This window comes from Mustela erminea, chromosome 10 (genome assembly GCF_009829155.1).
Source record: "Mustela erminea isolate mMusErm1 chromosome 10, mMusErm1.Pri, whole genome shotgun sequence".
NCBI classification, from domain to species: domain Eukaryota; kingdom Metazoa; phylum Chordata; class Mammalia; order Carnivora; family Mustelidae; genus Mustela; species Mustela erminea.
Window position 1 is genome coordinate 49,665,155 of NC_045623.1, and position 24,255 is coordinate 49,689,409.

A 24,255-nucleotide genomic window follows, 5' to 3' on the forward strand; every position below is an offset into this window, starting at 1 on the left:
GATTAGAAATAATTATTTCACACATATGCTATGTTTTATAGCCTATTAAATAAAACTTACATGTCATGTTCAACTTTATGTTTCTTCCTCTCCTAATTTATATTTTCCTAAATATATAAGCAGAGTTTAATTGTTCACAGGTGAAACAGTCTCCTAAAGAATGTCTTAGGGTTCTATACCTGTGTGCATGGTGTTTCTTTCCTTCATAGCAATGAACTGGATTGTTGCCACTTCGTTAGCCAGCTCTCAATCAAGCAAGGCGAACACATGAATTGAGAGATTGCTGCATATGGCACAGTACTGAGTAACTCTGCAGGGAATACTTTCTGCCAGTTTTGGGTTCTAAATCTGTTTTATCTTTACATTAGTGTCCTCAGCAGAGAAGAGAATTCCAGCTTCATTCAAAACAGTAAGCCTTGTTTTCCTGTTGGAATCAGGCTGTATTCCTGAAACTGTGTGCCCAGAGCAGTAAACCAATGGCTGTGGAATGAAGCATCAATCTGAAAGGCCTAACACAACAATGGTTTACTCAGTATTAGGAAACGGTGTGGCTTTACATTTGAAAGTCTGGCATGTAACTTATGATTTTGTCAATAAACACGATAAAGGCCACAGAAAAAGGGCTATGATGAATCTGCTGTCAACCTAACTGTGGACAGTTGTGTGTTTTGTTCTGTTGATTTGCTGTATATTCACTATAATAAGATTGCCTAGATTCAAAAGCAAGTATGAAGTCCAATTCCTAAATAAAATAGATGCACCCGGCAGGAAAATCATGTGAGAAGGGCTTGAATGCAAAGGTTATCAGTTGATCACAGCAAGCAAGAGCAGTGTTTGTATTAAAGAGGACGTTTAGTTCTTTATTGACTTGTCCTTTTAAAAACATTTATTGTGCATCTTTCTGGGCAGTACAGTATTCTACATGCTAAAGAAATCACAGGTGAGTATTATAAATGTTTTGTGTCATGAGAATAAAATCTACTGGGATGGGTAAATATCTAAATATAATAGAAGGAACAACAAGTTACTCTTACTCCATAATCCATAAATACATTATAAGGACATGTTAAGGTCAATACAATTCTATGTCATCCTTCATGCTTTCCTTGCCTTAGGTAGTCCCTGAAATAAGGATTTGAGTGCAAGTAGTTTATTTGAAAATTAATCTTAGAAAGCACTGGTAGAAAAAAATCATAAGAAAGAAAAAACATATATACAGTTCTGTATTTTAAAAAATCTGCATATTAAGTGGACCTGTGCAAACCCTTTTTGTCCAAGGGTCAGCTGTATAGCCAGTACTATTGTAATAACTCTGTACAGTGACAGATGGTAGCTATAATTATGAGTGTTTCATAATGTATATAAATTTCAGATCACTATGTTGGACACTGAAAACTAATATGACATTGTATGTCAACTCTACTTCAATTAAAAATAAATAAGTAAATTTAAAAAAAAAAAAGAAAGAAGGTAGAAGAATGAAGAATTGAGACAGGAAAGGAAGGAAGCCAGTTCTGGCTTCATTAAATGAACAGGTTATTTCCATGGCAACCTGGCACATGACCACTGGAGATGCAGGAAGACTGTCTAGGACACATTTCTGAATTATCCTGCTAAAGGGATAAGGAGGACCAGCTCTTGATCTACTAATTCCTCCTTTAACATTGGCTGTGGGCTACTACTGGCTGCACTAATTCCTCAATACTTCCAGTTTACCCTGAGCATGCATCAAGCACATTCTCGCAGCCACATCTCAGATAGATATTCACATACAAACTATAGTTTCTAGGAAGAAGCTGTAAATATATCTGACAATGGTGAGGGCCAAGAGGATGACTATGACTACTCACTCCCTTTGTTGTGGCTCATCTATAGCTGTAAACACACTACAAGCACTCTGGGAATACCAATTTATGTGAGAAATAGTATACATTCTGAGCTCTATTCCATTTCCCACTCTGCACTATGTTAATGGAATTTTTTCTTTTTAATCCCTATCTATTTATTTATCAGTTGTTATTATACAAGAGAAATATGGTAATGGCTTCCTAACTGATTTACTTGCCTCTGATCTGCACCTACTCCAATCCATTCTATACATTGTTACCAGACTAACATGTCATGCTTCCCTTTATGAAGGCATCCTAAAATGTCTTAGTCTAATGTACATAAAGGCTGCATTTTGTATTCTGTAGAACTTTTACTTTATTATTTTGTTTAATCTCCACAATTGTGTAGATATTACTAACTTACTTTTGAGAAAATACTAAAGAGTTTGTGATTTTTTCCACAAGGAATTAAAGTGAATTCCTTTTATCTTACACTAAGAATAGGAGTTGGAACTTGAACCCAAGTGTGTTGTTATTTTCTAGGTACACTCCATTTATCCATTTTCAGTGTTTTTCTGTCATACTATGTCCCCAACAAGGCCAACCCAGACTCCTTTGCTTATCCTCGGTACTGGAAGTTACCAGCAAGAGATAGAGTTTTCCACAGTTTTGTAAACACAGGATACCACTGGAAACAATACATCACTTCGGTATTAATGTCCTCACATATGATTTAACATTTACTCTCTCTCTCTGTGTGTGTGTGATACAAAAGACTGTTTTTATATACCCTGCACATTAGGAAGCGCTGAATTTATACACACACACACACACACACACACACACACACACAATGTATAAAATGAGGTTCTCTATCTCAATATTAGCTTATCTCTGTCTCAGAATATATTTTATTTTATGTTTCAAGACCATATCAACTTGCCAAGGAGATGGGCAAGAACTTAACTGTTTTACTGCTGCTATCTGACCAACCATCTCCAGCCTGTCAGAGAATTTGGAAAAGCCAAGAGGTAAGTTGGGAATTAAAGTATTTCTTTGACAAGAGCTCTTCTGTGAGTCCCATCTCCCAAGGGAGATTGGGGTAGAATAGCTGTCTTATGACCTTAATCTTAGTGAAAGGAACTTCAAAGAAATAACTCAGCAAGCTCGATTGTATTCCCAGCAGTCTAGTGACATGCTGGATGAGGGTCAGTCTCACCAGTGAGACTTTTAAAGGGCAAAAGGCTGTAGCCGAAGCTGCCTGCTGGGCAGCTAAATGAAAAGCAGGGTATAATTGAAAATAACACACTCCTACTGATGGCAGATCAAGGAGGCATATTTCCTGTACTCTACATAAGAGAAATTTGGCCAGAGTTGGTTTAGCTCCTGCAAAGAGGGACAAATGGAGGGGCAAGTGGACCTCTGCAGAAAGATGTTGGGATAGAAATCCCAAATGCTTAAGAAATGAGGGAGGAATCTGGAATGGTCAGCTCGTGGAGATATGCACACATGTCAAAGGAAGTGGAGATGAGAGAGACTCTTAAGGAGAGAATTTCCTGAATAACCCTTAAAAGTATTTTCAGAGAGCTGCAAATGTTTGCTGCATCCTGAGGAAACTAATGCCAAATAGGTTCCATAGGTAACATATGGAAAACCTACTTTTTTCTTTTCACTATTTTTTTTTAAACTATAGTCAACCAAGAAGAGAGGAGAATAACATTGTTTTGAATTTAAATAAAGTTTAGAGGCTTTCATATTTTTGTTGTTATCATGGAGTAGACAGAATGACTACTAACCTTATACTCTTTTTTTTTTAAATAAAAATGGTTTGGAAGTCTTTAATTTTCTGAGTAACCAAACAAAATCAGAGATCAAGTTCTAGTGGTCAGTTTGAAGACATTTATGCTCTTATGCCTGTGAAACACATGCACATTTGACATCAGTAGATTCCTGAGAAAAATGGTCCTTTGGATAGAGATAAATGTCCTAAATATAGTTGATCTTTAAAGAAGAAAAACAAGCTAGCCTGAAAGATTATGATTTCTGACATATGATTGCATATAAACTAGAATGAGATATATTTCAAAATTTTTCTTTCTCTAAAAATTTCAAGAATGATAAAATCTTCTTAAAAAATTAATAGTATTCAGTTAAATCTATTTATCAGATAAATGCACATCAGTTATTTTACCATTAAACCTGAATTACAGAAAAAACAGTGTATCAAAAAAAATGGTGTATCATAATATTGAAGATGAATCCAGTATCAAAATGTTGAAACAAATTCCCTGTTGTTTCATATAGAACAAAATACTCATAATATATACAACCAGATAGATTAGAGATTTAATCATATAATGCCTTCAAACAAAGGTTGAAAACCTCTGATCTTAAATGTCAAAACTTTAAAGATCAAGACACAAGCAAAATGAATGAACAGATAAATGAATTAATCAGTTAATCAATTAATTTGGATTCTGGGTAGGCAGGGAGAGAAAGGACCAAGAGAATATATTGCCTCCAAGGAAAATAATATCACTTATTATTTATACATAAAGAAAGGCTTCTCTAAATAGGACTATACAGAGAAAGTTGAAACCAAGTCAAAATGATGGCAGAACAATAAGTAAGATGGTAGATAAGGACACAGAGAAAAAAGATCAGTTAAGAAATACTGGTTGGGTAACATGGTTTAAAGCTGCACTTAAAGGGATACAAGACACTTTCATGTGTTTGTAATATAATTTTCTTCAACTGGAATGTGGAATATCATCAGAAAAAATTAAATACATTATACTCAACATACTCAATCAAGAAGTGTTCTTACCACCAGCAAAGATACTGTGAAACCACCATTCCGGTTTTCCTGCCCTCCGGATCCGATCTATGGATTATAGGCCCCTAGATAGGTTTTGCAGTCGATCTTAAATACGTTACCATCCTTGAATTTATCAGTGCCTGCTTACTATTTCAATTTTGCCTATTTAGGGTATGCAATCTGTAGATATTCCTTCCAAACATTCTTTTAAATACAGCCATGATGGTAGCAACAGTACATAGGAGATCTGTGTAAGAGATCATTACGAAACAAATTAGACATATTCAAAAATACAGTAGGAGCAGATGAGATATGAGAATTCATATGATCGTAACTTGTCTTTGTCACTAACAAGGTATTTATCACATGACTGTAGTATCTGTTCTGAAGTGGGATGTTAAAAGAGATAGAGCATACCATGAGAAACAATTGTCCTTCTGGTAAACTCTTCCCATCATTTTCTAATGGCAAGGAGAATATCATTAAGGGTGAACTATCTGGTTCAGTTTCGAAAAGACTTCAGAGGAGAGTGAGTCAAGATAGATCGTTCCATCTGCATTTATCTAGAACTACTCTAGTAGTCTCCTAGGGCAACTCACACTCTGGGCTCCTTGAAATCATTTTTTCATATTGCAATCAGACTGATCTTATGAAAGCACAATGTTAATATGACACCCATGTGCTGAAATTCCTTCTGTGGCTTCTCATTACTCCTAAGAAACTTTTTTTTTTTAATTTTCTTTTATTTAAGAAAATAAGAGGTTAAATCCCATAACAAGAAGACCTGCCCAGTCTATCTCTTGTCAGTCTCCAACTTGACTTCACACTGTGTTCTGTGTGCATTCTATCCCAGTCATGAGGACTTCTTTCGGTACCCGCCTCATTTTGGTTAATCCTGGAATTCAGTTCTTTCTCTCTTGAACTCCTTTACTTCCTGTTTTGCCTAATTTATGACTATTCCTCCTTAATATTTGTTTGTCTTTGCCACAAAAATGTTTTCTTGGATAAGCTCCTCAGTTAAAATCTCCCTATCACACAGTTCCTTAGTAATACACATTTCTTTTTCAGAGCCCTATCACAACTTCAATTTTAAACTTTCAGAGGTTTTTACTTAATGTCTATTTCCTGCCCTTCGCAAAAGGGTTAAGCTCCATGAAATCTGTACTTGTTCAATGTTGTAGTGCTAGTGCTCAACTAGCTAAAGTTAAGAATTCAGAGGAGAGTGATAGTTACTTTAAAATTAAAAAATCTTAGGAGACTACTTATGGTGAGGACAAATCAAAAGATATCAGTGTTGTGTGTGCATCCTACTCCTAGCTGAGCCTACAAACCTATTTGGGAAGCAAGAATTGTGCACATGAAGTATAAAAGAGTACACTGCACAGATTAATAACATAGTAGTGATAATAGTTTCAAAAAGATTGCAATTTATTTTAATGTTAAATTTCAACATATTTTATTGTTATAAATATTTTAAATTTATAAAATACAGCTTATAAATTATATTTTTATTTCAGATCTACTTATTTTGAATTATGTTTAAATAACATACATTAAATATATTTAATATTAATGTTAATTATTAAGATATGTATTTGTTCACTCTAAAATACTCAATAGAAAGAAAACTAAGACACAGGTAGACTAACTTCTCCAAAATCTAAAAGCATTGTGATGTAATACAAGTATATGAACAATAAAACAAAGAGAAGTACTCTGACACCAAAACTAGAATGTGTAGTTTCCATGAAAATTAAAAATATAGGAGAATAAGAACATACTTGTCTTGTTTATGATCGTATTTACTACATCTGGCACAGCAGATTTTTTACCTTTCAATAACCTAATTGTGCTAATTTTGAGGATTATGAGGATTTTAAGTGAAAACTATAAGATTTGTATTTTAAATACTATAGGAAAGGTGTAGAAGACATTTTGAAAGAACACAAGATCTGATGATAGGAAAATCACAGGTTTTTGTGGTTTTTTGTTTTGTTTACATTTGTAGACTTTAATTTTAGATCACTATTAGGTTCACAGAATTCCCATATATCCACCCCTTCAGTTTCCTCTATTAACATCTTGAATTGATGTGGTACATATTTAGAACTGATTAACCAATATAAATACATTACTATTACCCCCAAGTCCATAATTTTGATTAGGATTTACTCTGTAGTATATTCTAAGTTTTTTCAAATGTATAATGTCACTCATTATACAGAATACTTTCTGCTTTAAAAGTACCCCGTGTTTCATCTGTTCTTCCCTTTCCCTCCATCACCCCAAATCTCTGGCAGTAACTGATCCTTTTACTACTTCATTCATTCATTTAATATAATTTATAGAATATCATTCAATGTAGGTAATATTATAGGTGCTAGGGATGCATGCTGAACAAATACACTGGCTCCTAATTTCTATGAAGTTTATTCTATCTATGGAAGGTGAAGAAAAAAAAGATAAAAGATAAATACAATATTTAAAAGAGTTTAAAAATAAAATACCATTTTAGGATAAAAAGATAATATACTCTTTGGAGATGTATGGCTCAAGATAAGCACCAACTAATAACAAGTATATTCTGCAAAGTTCTTAGGCTAGTGCATTTCAGACAGAGCAAACACAAAATACAAAGATTCTTGGTCTGTTTAACTGCCAGAAAAATGTCTTCATGAAAAGACAAACATTTATCACTCCAGTAGTAACAAGCACTCAGCAGCACAGAGACCACCTCTGTTTCCAAATAAACCATTTGCAATTCCTCATTTTCCTGAACATCTCAGTGACAATCAACTGTTATCAAGTCTCCTTGAGCTGCTCTCACACTCTCCTGGCTTTATACTCCCACCTCTCTGGCTTCTCCTGAGATCCTTTCTCTTTTTTTCCCCTCCTCTAGCATATACAAAAAAATTCTTTTTTGGAATGAAATGTTGGCTCTTCTTTTTGTCTCTACCATCTTTCTGTACATAATCTTATGCAAACCCATGACTTTAAATATCATACTACTTACAAAATATTCTTGTTCAATTTTTGTGAATGAAACATACACACAGAAATTTTAACTCAAAAACGTCAGAGTCATCTTTGGCTCTTTGATTCCTCCCTCTGCTTACCTTCCATATCCAACAAACTTCTAAATTCTACATATAATATATTAAAACCTATCTCTAATCAGATCACTATTTTAGAGTAGTGTAGCATGATGATTAAAAGCATGCTCTGTGATATCAAGCTTCCTGATGCCTATTCTGTCCTATTATTAATAACATGATCTGTATGAAGTGATCACCTCCCCAAGCTCTATCTCTTCATCAGTACACTAACTGTAGTAATTCACATATGAGATATTTAGCATATACAGAGCTTACATTCTTTACAGGAATTAATTGAAATGTCCCTAAAAGTAAAACACAAAACTATAAACTCCTAGAAAATATATAGGAGAAAACAAAGATGCCTTTGGATATGGCTTTTTAAGATATAACACCAAGATACAGTCCATAAAAAAAACTAATTGATAAACTGGGCTTCATTAAATTTAAAGGAGGTACAAATCCTTAGAGGGGAGGTAAGTGGGGATATGGGTGAAATAAAGGGAATTAAAAGGTGAACTTCCAGTCATAGAATAAGTCATGGATAAAAATACAGCATAGGGAATATAGTCAATAATAATATAATAACAGTTTTTGGTAACATATGGTGACTATACTTACCAGGGTGAACACTAACGTATAGACTTGTTGAATCAGTATGTTCTATGCCTAAAAAATGCATTGCATGCCTGAAACTAATATAACATTGTATGTTAGTTATACTTCAATAAAAAATTTATAAACTGTTCTGTAAAAGACCCTGTCAAGAGGAAAATATAAGCCACAGAATGGGAGAAAATATTTGCAAAATACATATCTGATTAAGGACCATCCCTTCAAAATATACAACAAACTCTTAAAATCGAACAATAAGAAAAAGGAACTGATTTTAAAATGAGCTAAAGGCCATAAAAGACACCTGAACAAAGAATATATGCAGACTGCAAATAGCATATGAAAAAATCTTTCATGTCATGTATCATCAGGGGAATGCAATTAAAACAACAAGATACCACTGTGCAGCTATTAGAATAGCCAAAATCTGGAACACTGAGAACACCACATGCATGAGGATGTGGAAAAAGAGAATGCTAGGAATGTAAGATGGTTCAGCCACTTCGAAAGGCCATTTAGCAGTTTCTTACAAAAGCAAGCATTCTCTTAGTGTGTGGTAAGACTCAGTAATTGTTCTCCTTGGCATTCACTCGAAAACTTATATCCACATAAAACCCCGCACACAGATGTTTATAGCAGCTTTATTCATAATTCAAAAAATCTTGGAAGAAACCAGATGTCCTTTAGCAAATGAATGGATAAATACATTGTGGTACATCCAGAAAATAGAACATTAGTGACTGCTAAAGAAGAATGAGCCATCAAGCCATGAAAAGACATGGAAGAAACTGAAATTCATATTACTAAGTGGAAGAAGCCAATCTGAAATGGCTAAATACTTTAATATTGCAAAAACATGACATTCCTGAAAAGGCACAACTCTGGAGATAACAAAAAAGATCAGTGGTAAAAGGCCAGAGAGATGTCTAGCAACAGAAGGCCAGTTTTAGGGGTAAAAGGCAAGAGAGAGGAATAGGCAGAGCACACAGGATTTGTCTAACAGTGAAAATAATGTATATCATTCAATAATGATGGATAAACATTATTATACAAGTGTGCAACCTCAGAATGCACAACACCAAGAGTGATTTGGAATTTGGGTGATATAATGTTAATTTAGGTTCTTTCTTAATTTAAACAAAAAGTGCCATTCTGGTGAGTGATATAATGACGAAGGCTATGCACTTGGGGGAGTAGGGGTATTAGAGTAATCTATGTGTCTTCCTAGTTTTGTTGTAAGCCTAACACTGCTTTATTATTATAAATAATAATAAAGTTACAAAATAAAATTCACAAACTTCAAAGGAAAAAACCACATCTGGACAGGATGGTGCATTGTAAACTCTTATTAAAGGTTAGCTATTATAACTGTTTTCATAGTGTTATATCACTCCAAGGCCAATGTTAACAACCCTAGCCCACAACACTAGGCTCATCCTCTATAAAGTCACTTAACTGGTTTCTCTCTTTTCCCTGTTGCCCCTTTCCTATGCATATCTAATCAGCAGCTAGAATTATTTTTTTAATGAACTAGTAATCGTATTATTCTTCTGATTGAAAATCCTCTGTGACAGCCTTTTGCACTCAGATTGATTCTGAAAACTGTATGTTCTATGATGCTGAATGCAATCTGGCCCCTGCCCATCATCCCAACTTCAATGCTTGCCAGCTTTTGGTCACGTCTCATTCATACCCCATAGCCAAAAGAGGTTTTCTTTTCCTAAATCATGCAAAGCTCTTTCCCCTGATTGTCCTTACTCATCCCTCCTGCCCATGTCAATCTTTCTGCAATAGCCATCCAGCCACTCTGCACCTTTGTTGGCTCCTTTCAGACTTCAGCTTAAACAACACTTACTCCGAGAGGCCTTCCCTGACTACTCAATCTGAAAAATTTCTTCTATTCTTCACCCTCACCATTTTTTTTTCATATCTGGCATGTATTGTGCTTTCTAATTAAATAGTTGACTATGTCTTACTGGTATATTGCCTATTTCCCTCAAGAAGACAGGGTCTATGACTATGTTAATCACAGTATACCAAAAGAATTGTATAGAAATTTAGCACATGGTCCAAGCTGAATAAAATATTCGTTAAATAAATAAATGAAAAGTGCTCAAATAATTAATGGAATGAATATGGAGTTTTATTAAACATTAATGGGGAAAATTAGAGGCCACATAGTCTCAAATCTTTTATAAAATATTATTAGCTACATGTATTGCATACCTACGTCTGCCAGGCAAAGTATATAGGTATATAGATATATAGGTATTCTGTATATAGTATATACAGAAAATCTGCAACTTATATGTAATTATATACATTTTTCTAATTAAAAACATGAGGCTCAAATAGATTAAGTAATGTGCTTAATTGTCCAAATTGTAAACAACAGAGTCTCTAGATCTGTGAGGTTCTAGGATCTTCCTATAACACCACAGTATGGTCATTGATGTAGATTAGACATTATGTATTCAAAGCATCAATTTCTCTGATGAGAAACTGAGGTACAGAGAGACAAAATGCCTTACTGAATGCCATGCAATTACCAAGTAAAAGACAAGGCTTCTGGACTTTCAATCCAAAGTGCTTTTATCTCCCCTGCGTTGAAATACAAATAGCAGTTAAAACAATAGTTAATCATTTCAGAAAATCTTAATAACTTATCTTGTTCAAGCAGGAGGTCTACAAATAATTTACACTATTGTTAAGGAGTTTTTCTTTCTTCCTTAGAGGGATTATGTCTCTTCAGTGTTTTAGGTTTTTGAAAGGTATTATATTAGCCTTTGTAATTTGACACTTTTTGAAATACAAAAAAAAATCCAAGCATATTGCAAAAAATATGTGTTCTAATTAATGATTACTTTTTGTGTCCTTCAAATTTTCATCAAATTCTTTTACTATCATGTAGAAAAATGCGATATTATAAAAATAGATTTTCTTATATCAGACTTCACTTTATTTGTAAATCTGAAAGCTATTCTAAAAACAGGGAGGGTATGTGCTATGGTGAGTGCTGTGAAATGTGTAAACATGACGATTCACAAGACCTGTGCCCCTGGGGATAAAAATACATTATATGTTTATTTAAAAAAAATTAAAAATTATAATAATAAAGTAAAATAAAAGCAGGATGATGGGAATAAGCAAGACTAAATAATTACTGAAAGATATCTAACCAGTTTACCTGAGATCAATATTATGTCAGTCTCTGTAGCATATTTACATTGTTCTGAAAGGTTATTACCATTTTATCTGTTATAACTGGCATATTGTATGTTTTGATAAAGGTATTTTGAAAAACCAGACTTTCCAAAAACCAAATAACAACAAAACAATGTCAACAGCATTTGTAATAAATATATAACACTTATTAAGGAAATTATATGTGGCAAGCCCTGTGCTCTGATCATTTTTTTAAATGATCTATCTCATTTAATCTTCACAATAACCTCATACCAGAAAGAGAAGACCTTTATTATTCTTTTCTCTCATGAGAAAATTGTACTTCAGAGACTTTAATTAACACCAGTGACTTCCTAGCTGGTAATGAAAGAATTATCATTGGGACCTGGATCTTCTTGGATCCCAAGTCCATAAACTTATCCAAAACAATGAAATTGAACATTAAAACAATGCCTTTAGAAAGAGCAATATTTCTGAAAACTGCTGGAATACTCTTCAGAGCTTCCCCAGTGTGTGTTGAAGGGTTGAGAATCATTAACCTACATGAATAGCACCTTAAGTGCTTGCAAACAGGAACAAAGTAAGTTATACAGGTTTCCTCCAAATCAAGTAAACATCATTTTATATAAACTGGATCAAAGGTTCATCTCAACTTCCTTGAGCTGAACAAGCATGGGTACTGAAGTGGGTGGGAAAGGAGGAGTGTTTCAAATAGAAGGAATCATGGAGGGAAGAGAAAGAAGGGTGCCTTTTTAAAAATAAATTTATTCAATGTGATTAAACCTTATAAGTATGGTGGGTCAGTTAAACTCTCCTTCACCTGATAACCTTTGCAAAAGCATTATCATTCCTTCTCCCAGATCTCTGCCATTGAATTTCCCATCTCTAAACTAATTCTTACCTTGAAATAATAAATCTTACATTACAGTATTCATGTGACAATTAAGCATATCAAATGTACTACTATTTAAGCAGAAACTTACTATATAATGGTTAAATGGCTAAAAGAAAGGGTGAATGGGAGGACATTGGAAACATGAACTTGATAGGTAAGCATGAGGACAAGAGTGAAGAGGACAAGGAAATTCTGCCTTATTGGGAGTTTCAAATTAATTCTGAACATGGCTATTATTAAAAAAAAATCCTTACTGCATGACAGAATTTATAATGAAAAACAAATGTATAATCACATTTTTGTGATTTATATAAATCATTCTTCTGTGTGATTTGCGTCATTTGTGTAAATCACTATTCTGTTCTGTACTGCCAGATTTGATATGGATTAGTGGATTCAGGGAGACAAGAGAATCTGGTAAACAATGTATACAAACTATTTCAGTAATCCAAACATGAAATTATTAGGGCTGAAAAAAATTCAAAGCTTTAGGGATGGAAGAGAGGAATGCAATTGATATTTAGGAGGTAAAATAATAAGCTATGGTGAACAATTGCATGTGGGCTTAAAAAGTAGCACTGGACAAATCCAGGTTTCTGTCTTGGGTATTATTTAACTAGATAATGGAACTGGAGAGAAAAGTAATGATTTAAATTTTGTTCATGTTGAGGTTATAAAACAGTCAAGAAAGAAGTGCAAGGATAGGAAGCCACTGCTCTTTTAGAGTAAGAATGTTAATGTTTTTATTTTGAAAAGACATATCTCTGATCAAAGGGAAAAATATTTCATACCCTATTAATACTCCTCAATATATGTTAAATGCAAAAATGGGCTCCACCAATAACATAACTCCAATGGAATAAGAAATGAAATCACACTGATTGTGTTTATATTAAATTTGTTCACCTAAATCCTATGCTATTTTCCTATAAGCTAAGAAAGTTGGGGAGTTAAAAACATGAATTTATTAATGTGATTGAAGATGCATGTTTTTGCTTTGCCCTTATGATGTAGGAAACACCTGTAATCCTTGAACTGCATAAGATGCAGCAACTGACTCATAAATATACAAAGAGTCAATCCCTTTACTGTATCATAAAATAGTCATGAATTTTAATCTCTGTTCATAATGAAGTTATTCTAAGAACAATAAGAATATATTTAATTCAAAAAATGAAAATGACAAATTCTGGGACACATCATTATACTATGTTTACACTGATGAAAAGTGACCTCAATATCCAGGATCCTGAGACTCTGACATGTTGAAGGGTTTGAAAATGTATGTTTTCTCAAACTAAATGAATAACTGATTAGAAGAGTTCATAAAAAAAGCCGAGGGAAGGTCTGTGAGTCTTTCATTACCCTATCAGTTAAAACTCTCTGTTGTAGATAATAGAAAATCAAATTCAAACCAGTTTAAGAAAAAATAAAAATCTTCAACAAAACAAGGTTGAGTGTAGCTTTGGGGTGGATAAGTTCAGAATCATCTTGGGCTGCTTTTATCAAGTTGCTGCCACTCCTAAGTACTACTTAGTTGCCCCAGATTCCTTCAGCTTTACATCAATTAAACCATGTGGATGAGAGTTTGATTTCCTTATAGAAAATTAGTCATCATTAACTTTGACTGACCTTACTTGAATTGGTGCCCCTCCCTAAAGAAAGAATCATAACAAGAAAGATGGAATATGCTGATTGGCTTTTCCCTAGTCACATGCTCCAACTCTGCCCAGAAGAAAGGAGGCCAGCTTCACCCAAAACATGAGCTGAGGTCAGAGTAATGATATTTCACAAAGCAAAATTAAGGACTATTTATAGATGAAGAGGATGTTGATGCTCTACCTCAAAATATTAAAAGTCCATGCAGTATAAACAATTTGGAACTGTTCCTGGAACATACCAAGAACAGAAAAAAGTTTATTTAATCAGTATATCTTAGGAAATACTCTAGAATTCTATATCTGCTGAATTTATCAAGTCAGTGTAATACACAAGCAATAATAACACAAATAACTTATCTCCATGTGAACAAGTAATTCATTCAGGTTGATATATAAGTACCAAATCAACCTGAAATAAAAGTGCACCTATATATGATCATTAATAAGATACCACTTTCATTCATTTCACTTTTCATTTTAAAAGTTACTGCCAGCTGGTGAGGGTAGAATGACAAGGATCTCATATACAGAAAAAAAAGGAAAATTATTATAACATTTCTGCAGAGCATCTGTCAATGTAAATCAAGATGCTCAATATTGCACAATAGTGAAACATTGGAAAAAATCTATATTTCAAACGATGGTTAGGTACATTATGATATACTCCAGTGATGTTTAATACTAAAGAATCATGCCAAGTGTTTTGAAGACTATGGTGATACATGGGGAAGTGCTTATGACATAAAGTGAAGCTAAGTACCTGAGACAATTTTGCATTTCTTGATATATTTTTTTAAATATCACTTTTTATTTTAAGATTTAATTTATTTATTTGACAGAGAGAGAGCACAAGTAAGCAAAGGAGCAGGCAGAGGGAGGGTGAGAAGCAGACTCTCCGCTGAGCAGGGAGCCCAATGCGGGGCTTGATCCCAGGACCCTAGAATCATGACCTGAGCCAAAGGCAGCTGCTTAGCCAGCTGAGCCATCCAAACGCTTTTTCCCTCTCTACTTATATTTGTTGCAAATGTTTTTATATACTTATATATCTTGCATATGTATGTACACACGTGCATTACACACACATGCGTACACATTGGCAAGAAATGTACAAAATAGTACTTATGGCTTTCATTATATCATCAACAAATTGAGAAGTCTCCATATCATATTTCAAATGTCCTTCAAGAAATACAACTTACTTTTATAATTAAAAAAGTCTTGCTCCTTCTTATACTAAGTATTAACAATAGATGACCACTGTCTCTTTTCCAAATCTTTACAATAACCTTCAAACCATTCTCCCCTCTGAATCCCTGCTTCATATACATTCTCCTGATATTGCCATTTATCTTTCTATAGTGTATACCTGTCTGTAATCCCTCCACATATTAAATTCTCCACATATTAAAATTCTCAAGGTTCGGTTCTGTGGATGGCTCAGTTGGTTAAGTGTTAGGCTCTTAATTTTGGCTCATGATGTGATTTCAGAGCTGTGAGATCTGACATGATCTCACAGCTCTGAAAGATCTGTGAGAGCTTTCTCACAGCTGTGAGATCGAGCCCTGTGCTGGACAGGGAACACATTTATGATTCTCTCCCCCTCTCTATAAACAAACAAACAAACAAACACATAAATAAATAAAATCTTCAAGGTTTTCTGGTACTGACTATATCAGTAATCTCTGTGATATTATATAAAAGGTTTTTCACAATTTGCCATCAGCAGTTTCATATCTTGCTCCTGTTCATCTGTATACCCATAATTATGACTCCAATACTCCCACAAAAGCCAACATGCTTGGAAAATTACACAATTTTATCACTCTGGTTTTTGGCTTATGCCATTCTAGATCCCAAAATGTCTTTTCCTCCCCTTCTCAGCTGCCAAGGCCTCATATTTCTACTATATTAAACTTTCCCCAATTTCTCCACCCCAGGTAGACTTAGTTTAGCTTCTGTAAATCCAAGACTGGCAGGTTGTGTAATCTTTATCCTGTATCCCCCATGCACAGAAGAGCAAAACACTAATAAGTATTTGCTAAGTGAACAACCTATAGTCTAAACGAAGTCATGAAATGCTTTCAGAATCCAAAGGAATAATATTCCTTATTCCTTCTGAGAATTTAATTAAACTGCAATTAGAACACAATTCCTCTTAGATATACCACCACTTGTTTCTTTTAACTTAGTGTCGATGGCATCCATTCTCCCAACTCTTTGCCTTCTTGCTTTTGATTCCTACATGATGTCTTTCTTTGTATCCCACACTCTACCACAGATGCCTCTCGAAATATATTCTTCTTCACCTATATTTTCCTCTAAGAGAATTATATAATCTCAGTTTATCTATGAGCCCAGATCATGATAGTTCACAAATTTATTTTATCTCTAGATTCATATTTTATTTTATTTTATTTATTTTATTTTTTAAAACATTTTATTTATTTGACAGAGAGAAATCACAAGTAGATGGAGAGGCAGGCAGAGAGAGAGAGAGGGAAGCAGGCTCCCTGCTGAGCAGAGAGCCTGATGCGGGACTCGATCCCAGGACCCTGAGATCATGACCTGAGCCGAAGGCAGCGGCTTAACCCACTGAGCCACCCAGGCGCCCTAGATTCATATTTTAAATTTTACTTGACAAACACGGATTAGTTCAGTGCTTAAAACTCACTATTGCACAGTTGAACTCATCATCACTATTCTTTTTGTAATACACATCACTTTTTCTAGCAATAAAGCCTATGAGTAACCAACATCTCTTTTTTAGCTCTCCCTCATTCCATACCAGCAATTCTCATGTCATCAATTCCCTGATGCCATGCCTATATTTTCCTTTTCTGTCTATGCTTTCAAATTTCTATTTTCTAGTGCCTAATTCAAGTATTAGTTACCTAGTTTATATCCTTAAAATCCAGTTTGCTTTTTCTTGTTTGCCAAAGCTTTTTAAAAACACACTCATCTCTATTATTTTACATATAGTAATAGATGTAATTTTCAGCAAATCTCCCCTACTTCTAAATTTTCAATTGCTTAAGAGTTGAGTCTAAACTCTACATGTACTTCCATTTTTTTTTAAAGATTTTATTTATTTTATTTGACAGACAGAGATTACAAGTAGGCAGAGAGGCAGACAGAGAGAGAGGGGAGGAAGCAGGCTCCCTGCTGAGCAAAGAGCCCGATGCGGGGCTCGATCCCAGGACCCTGGGACCGTGACCCGAGCCGAAGGCAGAGGCTTTAACCCACTGAGCCACCCAGGCGCCCCTGTACTTCCATTTTTATCTTATCAACCAGGTCTCCTCACAGTAGACAGCATATAGGAAGTGTTTAATATATGTTTGTGAAATGAGTTAGTCTTCATAAATTAGGTCAGCGGTATTTCTGTCCCCAAACCATCCATGTGAATGGTTGAATCATTAAATATCACTGGTCCTAGTGCTTGCTACATACCACATATTCATAATTCATATGGGTTTTACAGAAATGAAAGACGAGCAACTATTTTGCTCCTCAACAAATGGTATCGGAGTTTTTCTCCATTATGACAACTCTCATGATTTTGGCCATATACAAGGACTGCTAAGACAACTGCCATTCAGAAAGTCACAGCGTAGATTTTTATGAATTCGTATTTCCTTCCCCAGGGAGATGCTGTATTATAATAATATAGACAATAAAGAACTTTTATTAGCCCTATTCTCTCAAGTCTAAAAGAGTTGGCAAAATCTAAATTCTTTATTCCCTCCATGGAATAATATTATCATAGAGTTACAGCTGCTATAAGTGAAAGTCTATGTAATATATGTTATTAAGAAATTATTCTTAAAAGTAATAGAAATCATCTGGCTATCCATTCCTTCACTCACTAAAGCCAGATTTATGAGTTTGTGGGTTCAGGATTGCCTACATTTTATGAGTATTGACATAAGAGGAGACATGAAGAAATATACTTTACTGACATGCTATTTTGATCAGACACTGCTTCTTTAATCTTCACAGCATCCTTAAAAGATAAGTGGTAAGAAAACTTCCAAAGACATATTCCATGAGATAATGAAAATATACTCAATTGGCTCCCCACCTCAGCTCAGCGCATGTTTTCAAAAAGAAGAGGGCTAATGTTCTTGTCTTCCGTTGGAAAGGGAAAGATTGATTTAGAATTCATGGTTTCATGATCAGTTGAAGCTTTCTCAGTATATCATCAATGACATACATGGAAATTTCACTATCTTTATTTTATGCTTTATACTGTAATGAAGACTGAATGAAAAAAAATATACCATTTGTCATTAATCCGGAATTAATAAAAGCCTGCAATTTACTTGTAGAATTCTTGGACCTCAGTTATTACATTATGGTAGGGTTTTATTGAATTTCCCTGTCAGGGTCACACCTTGGGGTCTCCCAACCCAAAATCTGGTTTAGATGTTGTGACTGATAATGCTACACACATATGCACACTAAGGGGATGTGAAAATATTTATTGCTTACAAGCTGGAACTTTTTAGGAAATAGCAGTGTGGGGCTCATGCAGGTCTGAAAATGGCCTGAGAAGCAAGGAAAGAATGAATTTGGGGTTTTAATGGCACTTAGATTTGGGGCTTAGATTATAGATCCTGCATGGCTTGACTTTCCTGCCCTGACCAAAGGCTTCCTCCACCACCGCCCCACAGCTTCTTCAGCTTTGAGGAAAAGCTCAAGGGGAGGAGATAACATTTTAAATCTGTCAGCAGCTAAACACTAAAATTGCATTTTAGTCTCATTTTATATGTTAGAAAATTTTCCGTAGGTCAGAGAGGTAACTAGCTGAAGATCACGGAACTTTCTTATCAGAACCAGAACTCCTCTCAGAAGACAATTTTAAAAGACTTGGGTTGTTTTGTTTCATTTTGTTTTTGTTTTTTGTTTTGTTTGTTTGTTTGTTTCCACCATACCTGCATTACCTTCCTCAGAAGAAAGTGACTTGATTAAAAACTAATCTGAGTTGCTTTTGTATTTCCATTTGAAAATGTTTCTGAAGATTTGCTGTGCTTGGAATGGAACTAAAAAGGAGTTGCAATTCAAATATCTGCACTCCCTAATATGGACGCGATGTGTCAGATCAGGACCTACTTTTGGAAATCATTGTCATCTAAATAGTAGAATATTTTAAGATATGATTATTAAACTCTAGTACTCTAGCTCTTTCACCAGCCCAAATAAATCAAGCAAGTCACTTATTCAGAAACAGTGGGGGTTCAGCAAAGAGTCAGGGTTCCAATGCCTGCAATAACTTTACTTATCTAGCTTTTGACTCCTACTGCTAGGTCCTCCTTCTGGTGCCTGCCTATATAAAAGACTCATCTCCTACCTCCTTGAAAGCCTGGCATTACTGTTTCTCCTTCACCTGTCATATGCTCTGAGGTTGATGCTGGAGCAGTCTATGCTCCCTGGTCTCTGCTTTATCAAACATACCCTACCCACAGTTTATATCATGGTATATCTCACCTTCATCTACCCCCTACTAGGAACATCAGAGGAAAGGAACCATTATTGAGATCCTATAGCTTGAAATATCATTCACTGGAACAAAAAGACAAAACTCAACTCTGTATGCTAGGTTCTATCTTCCCCACCTCTGGCCCACCTGTTCCTCAAGAGGCTTTCTTACCCAGACAAAAAAGTACAGAACTCATTTCTTTTTTTATTTTTAAGGGTTTTTTTTGGTTTTGGTTTTGTTACTGTTTTTGTTTGTTTGTTTGTTTTTACCAGTACTCATTTTTTTTTAAAGTAACTACTGTCTTTCATATCTATATTTACATGTGATCCTTGTCATAGAGTCTCTGAGGGACTACTTCTTGGGATTTTTCAGAATTTTGAAAGGTTAAGCCCTGTATAACAGTTTTAAGATATTGACAAATGGCCAGGAAGAGTCTTTCTCACAATTACTAATGTTTTGTAACCTGTACTGGTTCTTTCTGATTCATTGTCAATATACTCAGATATGTCTGATAAAAGATAAATTCCTATCCTTATTGTTTCCATTTAATTATAGGAAGTAAATTTAGTATCCTCAATTCTAGAAATCTTCTCATTTTATAGAAACACTAAATCCATCAACAGTGTATATCAATGATGGACTCATGTAATTCTCCAATTCACTTTCTTCCCCAGGACTTCCCCAATGGTAAATGGAATCTGCTTTGTGGGGTCTAGAAACTGGAATAGAATTTGTACTTTCTAATTTAAACACACAATATAAGAGAAGCAACCAAATGAATTATCATTTTTAAAGATTTTTTTTAAATTTATTTATTTGAGAGAGAGAGCACAGGAGGCAGAGGGAGTAGTAGACACCCCACTGAGCAAAGAGCCCAGTGCCGAGGTTCAGTCCCAGGACCCTGGAGATGATGACCTGAGCCAAAGGTAGAGGCTTAACTGACTGAGCTATCAGGAATTCCCCAAATGAACTGTCTTTATGCATTAAGTAGCTGAAGTTCCTGGAAGGTTAATCTATACACCTCCTAGGAGTTAAGTACCAAGAATTCACCTTTTTAATTATATGTAATATGATCATCTTTTCATTGCACGTGCTCTCAATTTTCTTTTTCTGGTTGAATATGTCTCTCTGACTCCTTATTTTTTCCTCATCTGTATTGGTATTTCCAAGGAAAACATCTTCACTCAAAGGAGTTTCTTTCAACTTATCTTCTTCTCCCTTCATGACCAGGCCCTATCACCTCTTTGTGCTGCATTTTATTTCTTTTCCTTCTCAATTATTTTTTTGTTCTTAGTTTACCAAAGTGTTTGCACAACTCTTCTCTTCTAGAACATCTTGCTTCTCCTTTGATTACCCCTTAACCTAATGTCCCATCACCTTTCTCGTATGTTCAACTAAAGTTGAATTATGAGAAATCCTTTATGAAAAAAGATGGAATATGAAAATCTTTCCTTATGATATTAATTACATCTTGTAATCTCTTTGAATCTTAATTTCCTCTTCCAGGAAAAATGTGGTTTTTTTAGTTGAAAGATTATAATAAATTATTAATTCAAAACAAAAAGAAGAAAGATAAACATGATTTTAAAATGTAAAGGTAATTAGTTTTGTCTCCTATGCATTACTTCTTTTTCTTCTTGGAAGATAAAAAAGGGGCAATACTGTTGCCAAAGGTTTGGGATGTAAATGAGGTTAAAAGATCTGAAGAAGAGTAGTGGAATGATCCTCATTCCTTGGCACTCAGTAGTCATTAAATCAATGTTTGTCAAGGAATTTTCTAGAAGAAACATTTACTATTGTGTCTTATATTTTACCACAAGACTGGTAAGGATCAACTTCAATACTATGCAGTCCTTATTGTGCAACTTTCCATTTTCAACTGTCCTTCACTACAAATGTGTAAGAAAAGAGGTAATTGTGGATCCTGTCTTCCTTTGTTACTTTTAATTTGGACCTCAAAGTAGCTAGTTTTATTATTGTTCATTATTGCCTTATTATATGATCTTTATTATCATCATGTTGCACTCATAAAATAAAGGCTACTTTAATATTCACTGTCACCTTTCTCGGAAGAAATGTTATGCCTTCCAGAATCATGAAATAAAATCAATAGCTGATCCTGAAAGAGATTAACACCATAATGTGATATCTGCCCAAACCATAAAGCCTCATCTAATAATATATGCTTTTCTTCTATCTGATTTAGAGATTATAGAAATCAAACTGAATGATAATTATAACCTAGGGTCTATGTAGGCAAACTGATAGATGTCATCGTTATTGAAATTAGAAAAGGTATAATTAGCTAAACTTATTTTAAACCCATTTATAATTTTAGTCATCAGGGTAGTTCTGAAAACATCTATAAAATATCTCAAGGACCAGGAATTCACAATACTTGGTATTGAATCAAAATACAATATGCTAAATACCTGTTATCTTTGGCTCAAAAATAAATGAGTATGAAGTACTATGTTAATAAGTAGAATCTGTTAAGAGACACCAATGTGAATAGTGATCAAAGAACATCAGTCAGAGTAAAATTGTTTAAAAAAATGTTAAAACTGGGGTGCCTGGGTGCCTTGGTGGGTTAAAGCCTCTGCCTTTGGCTCAGGTCATGATCCCAGGGTTCTGGAATCAAGCCCCGTGTCAGGCTCTCTACTCAGCAGGGAACCTGCTTCCCCCTCTCTCTCTCTGCCTGCCTCTCTGCCTACTGTGATCTCTGTCTGTCAAATAAATACATAAAATCTTAAAAAAAAATGTTAAAACTTTGGGGGTGCCTGGGTGGCTCAGCGGGTTAAAGCCTCTGCCTTCGGCTCAGGTCATGATCCCAGCGTCCTGGGATCGAGCGCTGCATCGGGCTGTCTGCTCAGCAGTGAGCCTGCTTCCTCCTCTCTCTCTTTCTCTCTCTGCCTGCCTCTCTGCCTACTTGTGATCTCTGTCTGTCAAATAAAAATAAAATCTTAAAAAAAAATGAAGAAAAAATGTTAAAAAATTTCTCTTTAATAATATTAGCCATCAAAATTATAGCTTATACACAAATCAAAAATATTTTATGATAATTTTGCATGCAATGTTAAGAGAATATCAAGCTGGAAAATGGAAATATTCTTAGATTTCACACACTGAACTTACAGAGTTGATATTTTTACATTATTTTCCCATGATATCTTTAATTATGAATATAGGTATAAAGAATATTTCTCATACATTTCTGGGAAAATAAGTCAGACATAATTTTATTAGGATACCTCTTTTTACTAAAGTATTATTTTGAAGGTTTGTAAAATCATTTTTTGTATAAAAGGAAAAGATTGCCTTCTGCGTACTTCCTTTTTTTTATTTTTCTGACAATCTGCACAAATATAATTGAGTAATCATAGTATTTTGATATCACAAAGAATCAGTAGCTAAGTTATTAAACTAGAAATAAAAATCACTTATTTTGTTTTAATCTTTATAATGAAAATTGTTTTCTCATAAAAAGATCAAAGTGTGCTTACTACTTCCTTGGATTTTTAAAGAGGTAATGAGCAGTAAACTTAGCAATTGTTCATACATATTACTAAATGTCATTCATTGAAGAGTAGCAAACTATGAAGAAGGAAAGATACCATCAATTAAGGGGAGAGACTTTTGTCCGATTTTATACTCCATGAGTTCTCATTCTTCATTGTAATGGTTGAATAATTTTATGCACAGCATTACAAATAAAGGTAGAAAATTCTTGAAGTCTGTTTGACTTTGGTTTAATTGAAATGCCTCTTCTACAATCTCGTGTGCTAATTCAACCAGCAAACTTGATGTGCTTTTAAATGATACAAAGCTAGATAGTATATCACAATTTGCAAATGATACATCATGATGTTAAGAAAAATCTGTGTTGCTCTTACCAATCCACTGGCTTGGGTTTCTGTAAATCTTTTTTATCTGCACCAATAATTACCGTACTTCAGCAAGGCAGCTTTAATTAAATGTCATCCTTTAAAATCAAGAAACACTTACAAGGTCAAGTAGGTCTAGGGTAAAACTAAAGTTTGCTCTCAAATCATGGATTACTTGATATTCTGCTATAAAGAAAAATTGTAAATGGGGCATACATAATTCTCCTCATACAATTTTAATGAGATTTTGACCAGTTCGAAATTGTTTCCTCTGTATAACTTTGCATCTGTTAGTTGAACGATAATACTTTCTTACTTTTGATTATAAAAAGCATTTCCATAGGAAAGTATTTCATGCACTAAGTCTGATATTTTCTATTTTTTATGAAAAGCATTTTATGGGACTTATAATCAAGTCACTTTGTTTTTCCAAAAAAAGTAAAAGAACTACCTGGGTTACAATTCCCACCTCCTTTGTAGAAGTTCAAAAGATAATTTTGCTAACTGTTTCACTCTATTTATGTGAATGTGTATGTGTGAAATTATATGAGATATGTTGTACAGTTTCTACAATGTTAAAGGGATAACCAGATCACATGTTGATTTCAATTGTTTGGGAAAAGTATGTACCTAGAAATATTCAGTACTTACACACTGAAAAACAATACCGTCATTCTTTCATTCAACTCTTTTAATCTGTATCTACTATATGTATGTGGAAGTGACATATAAAGAAATGAACAATTAATTCTATAGGGATAGTTAGACTTCATGCAGGTGCTACAGTTCTAAAAAA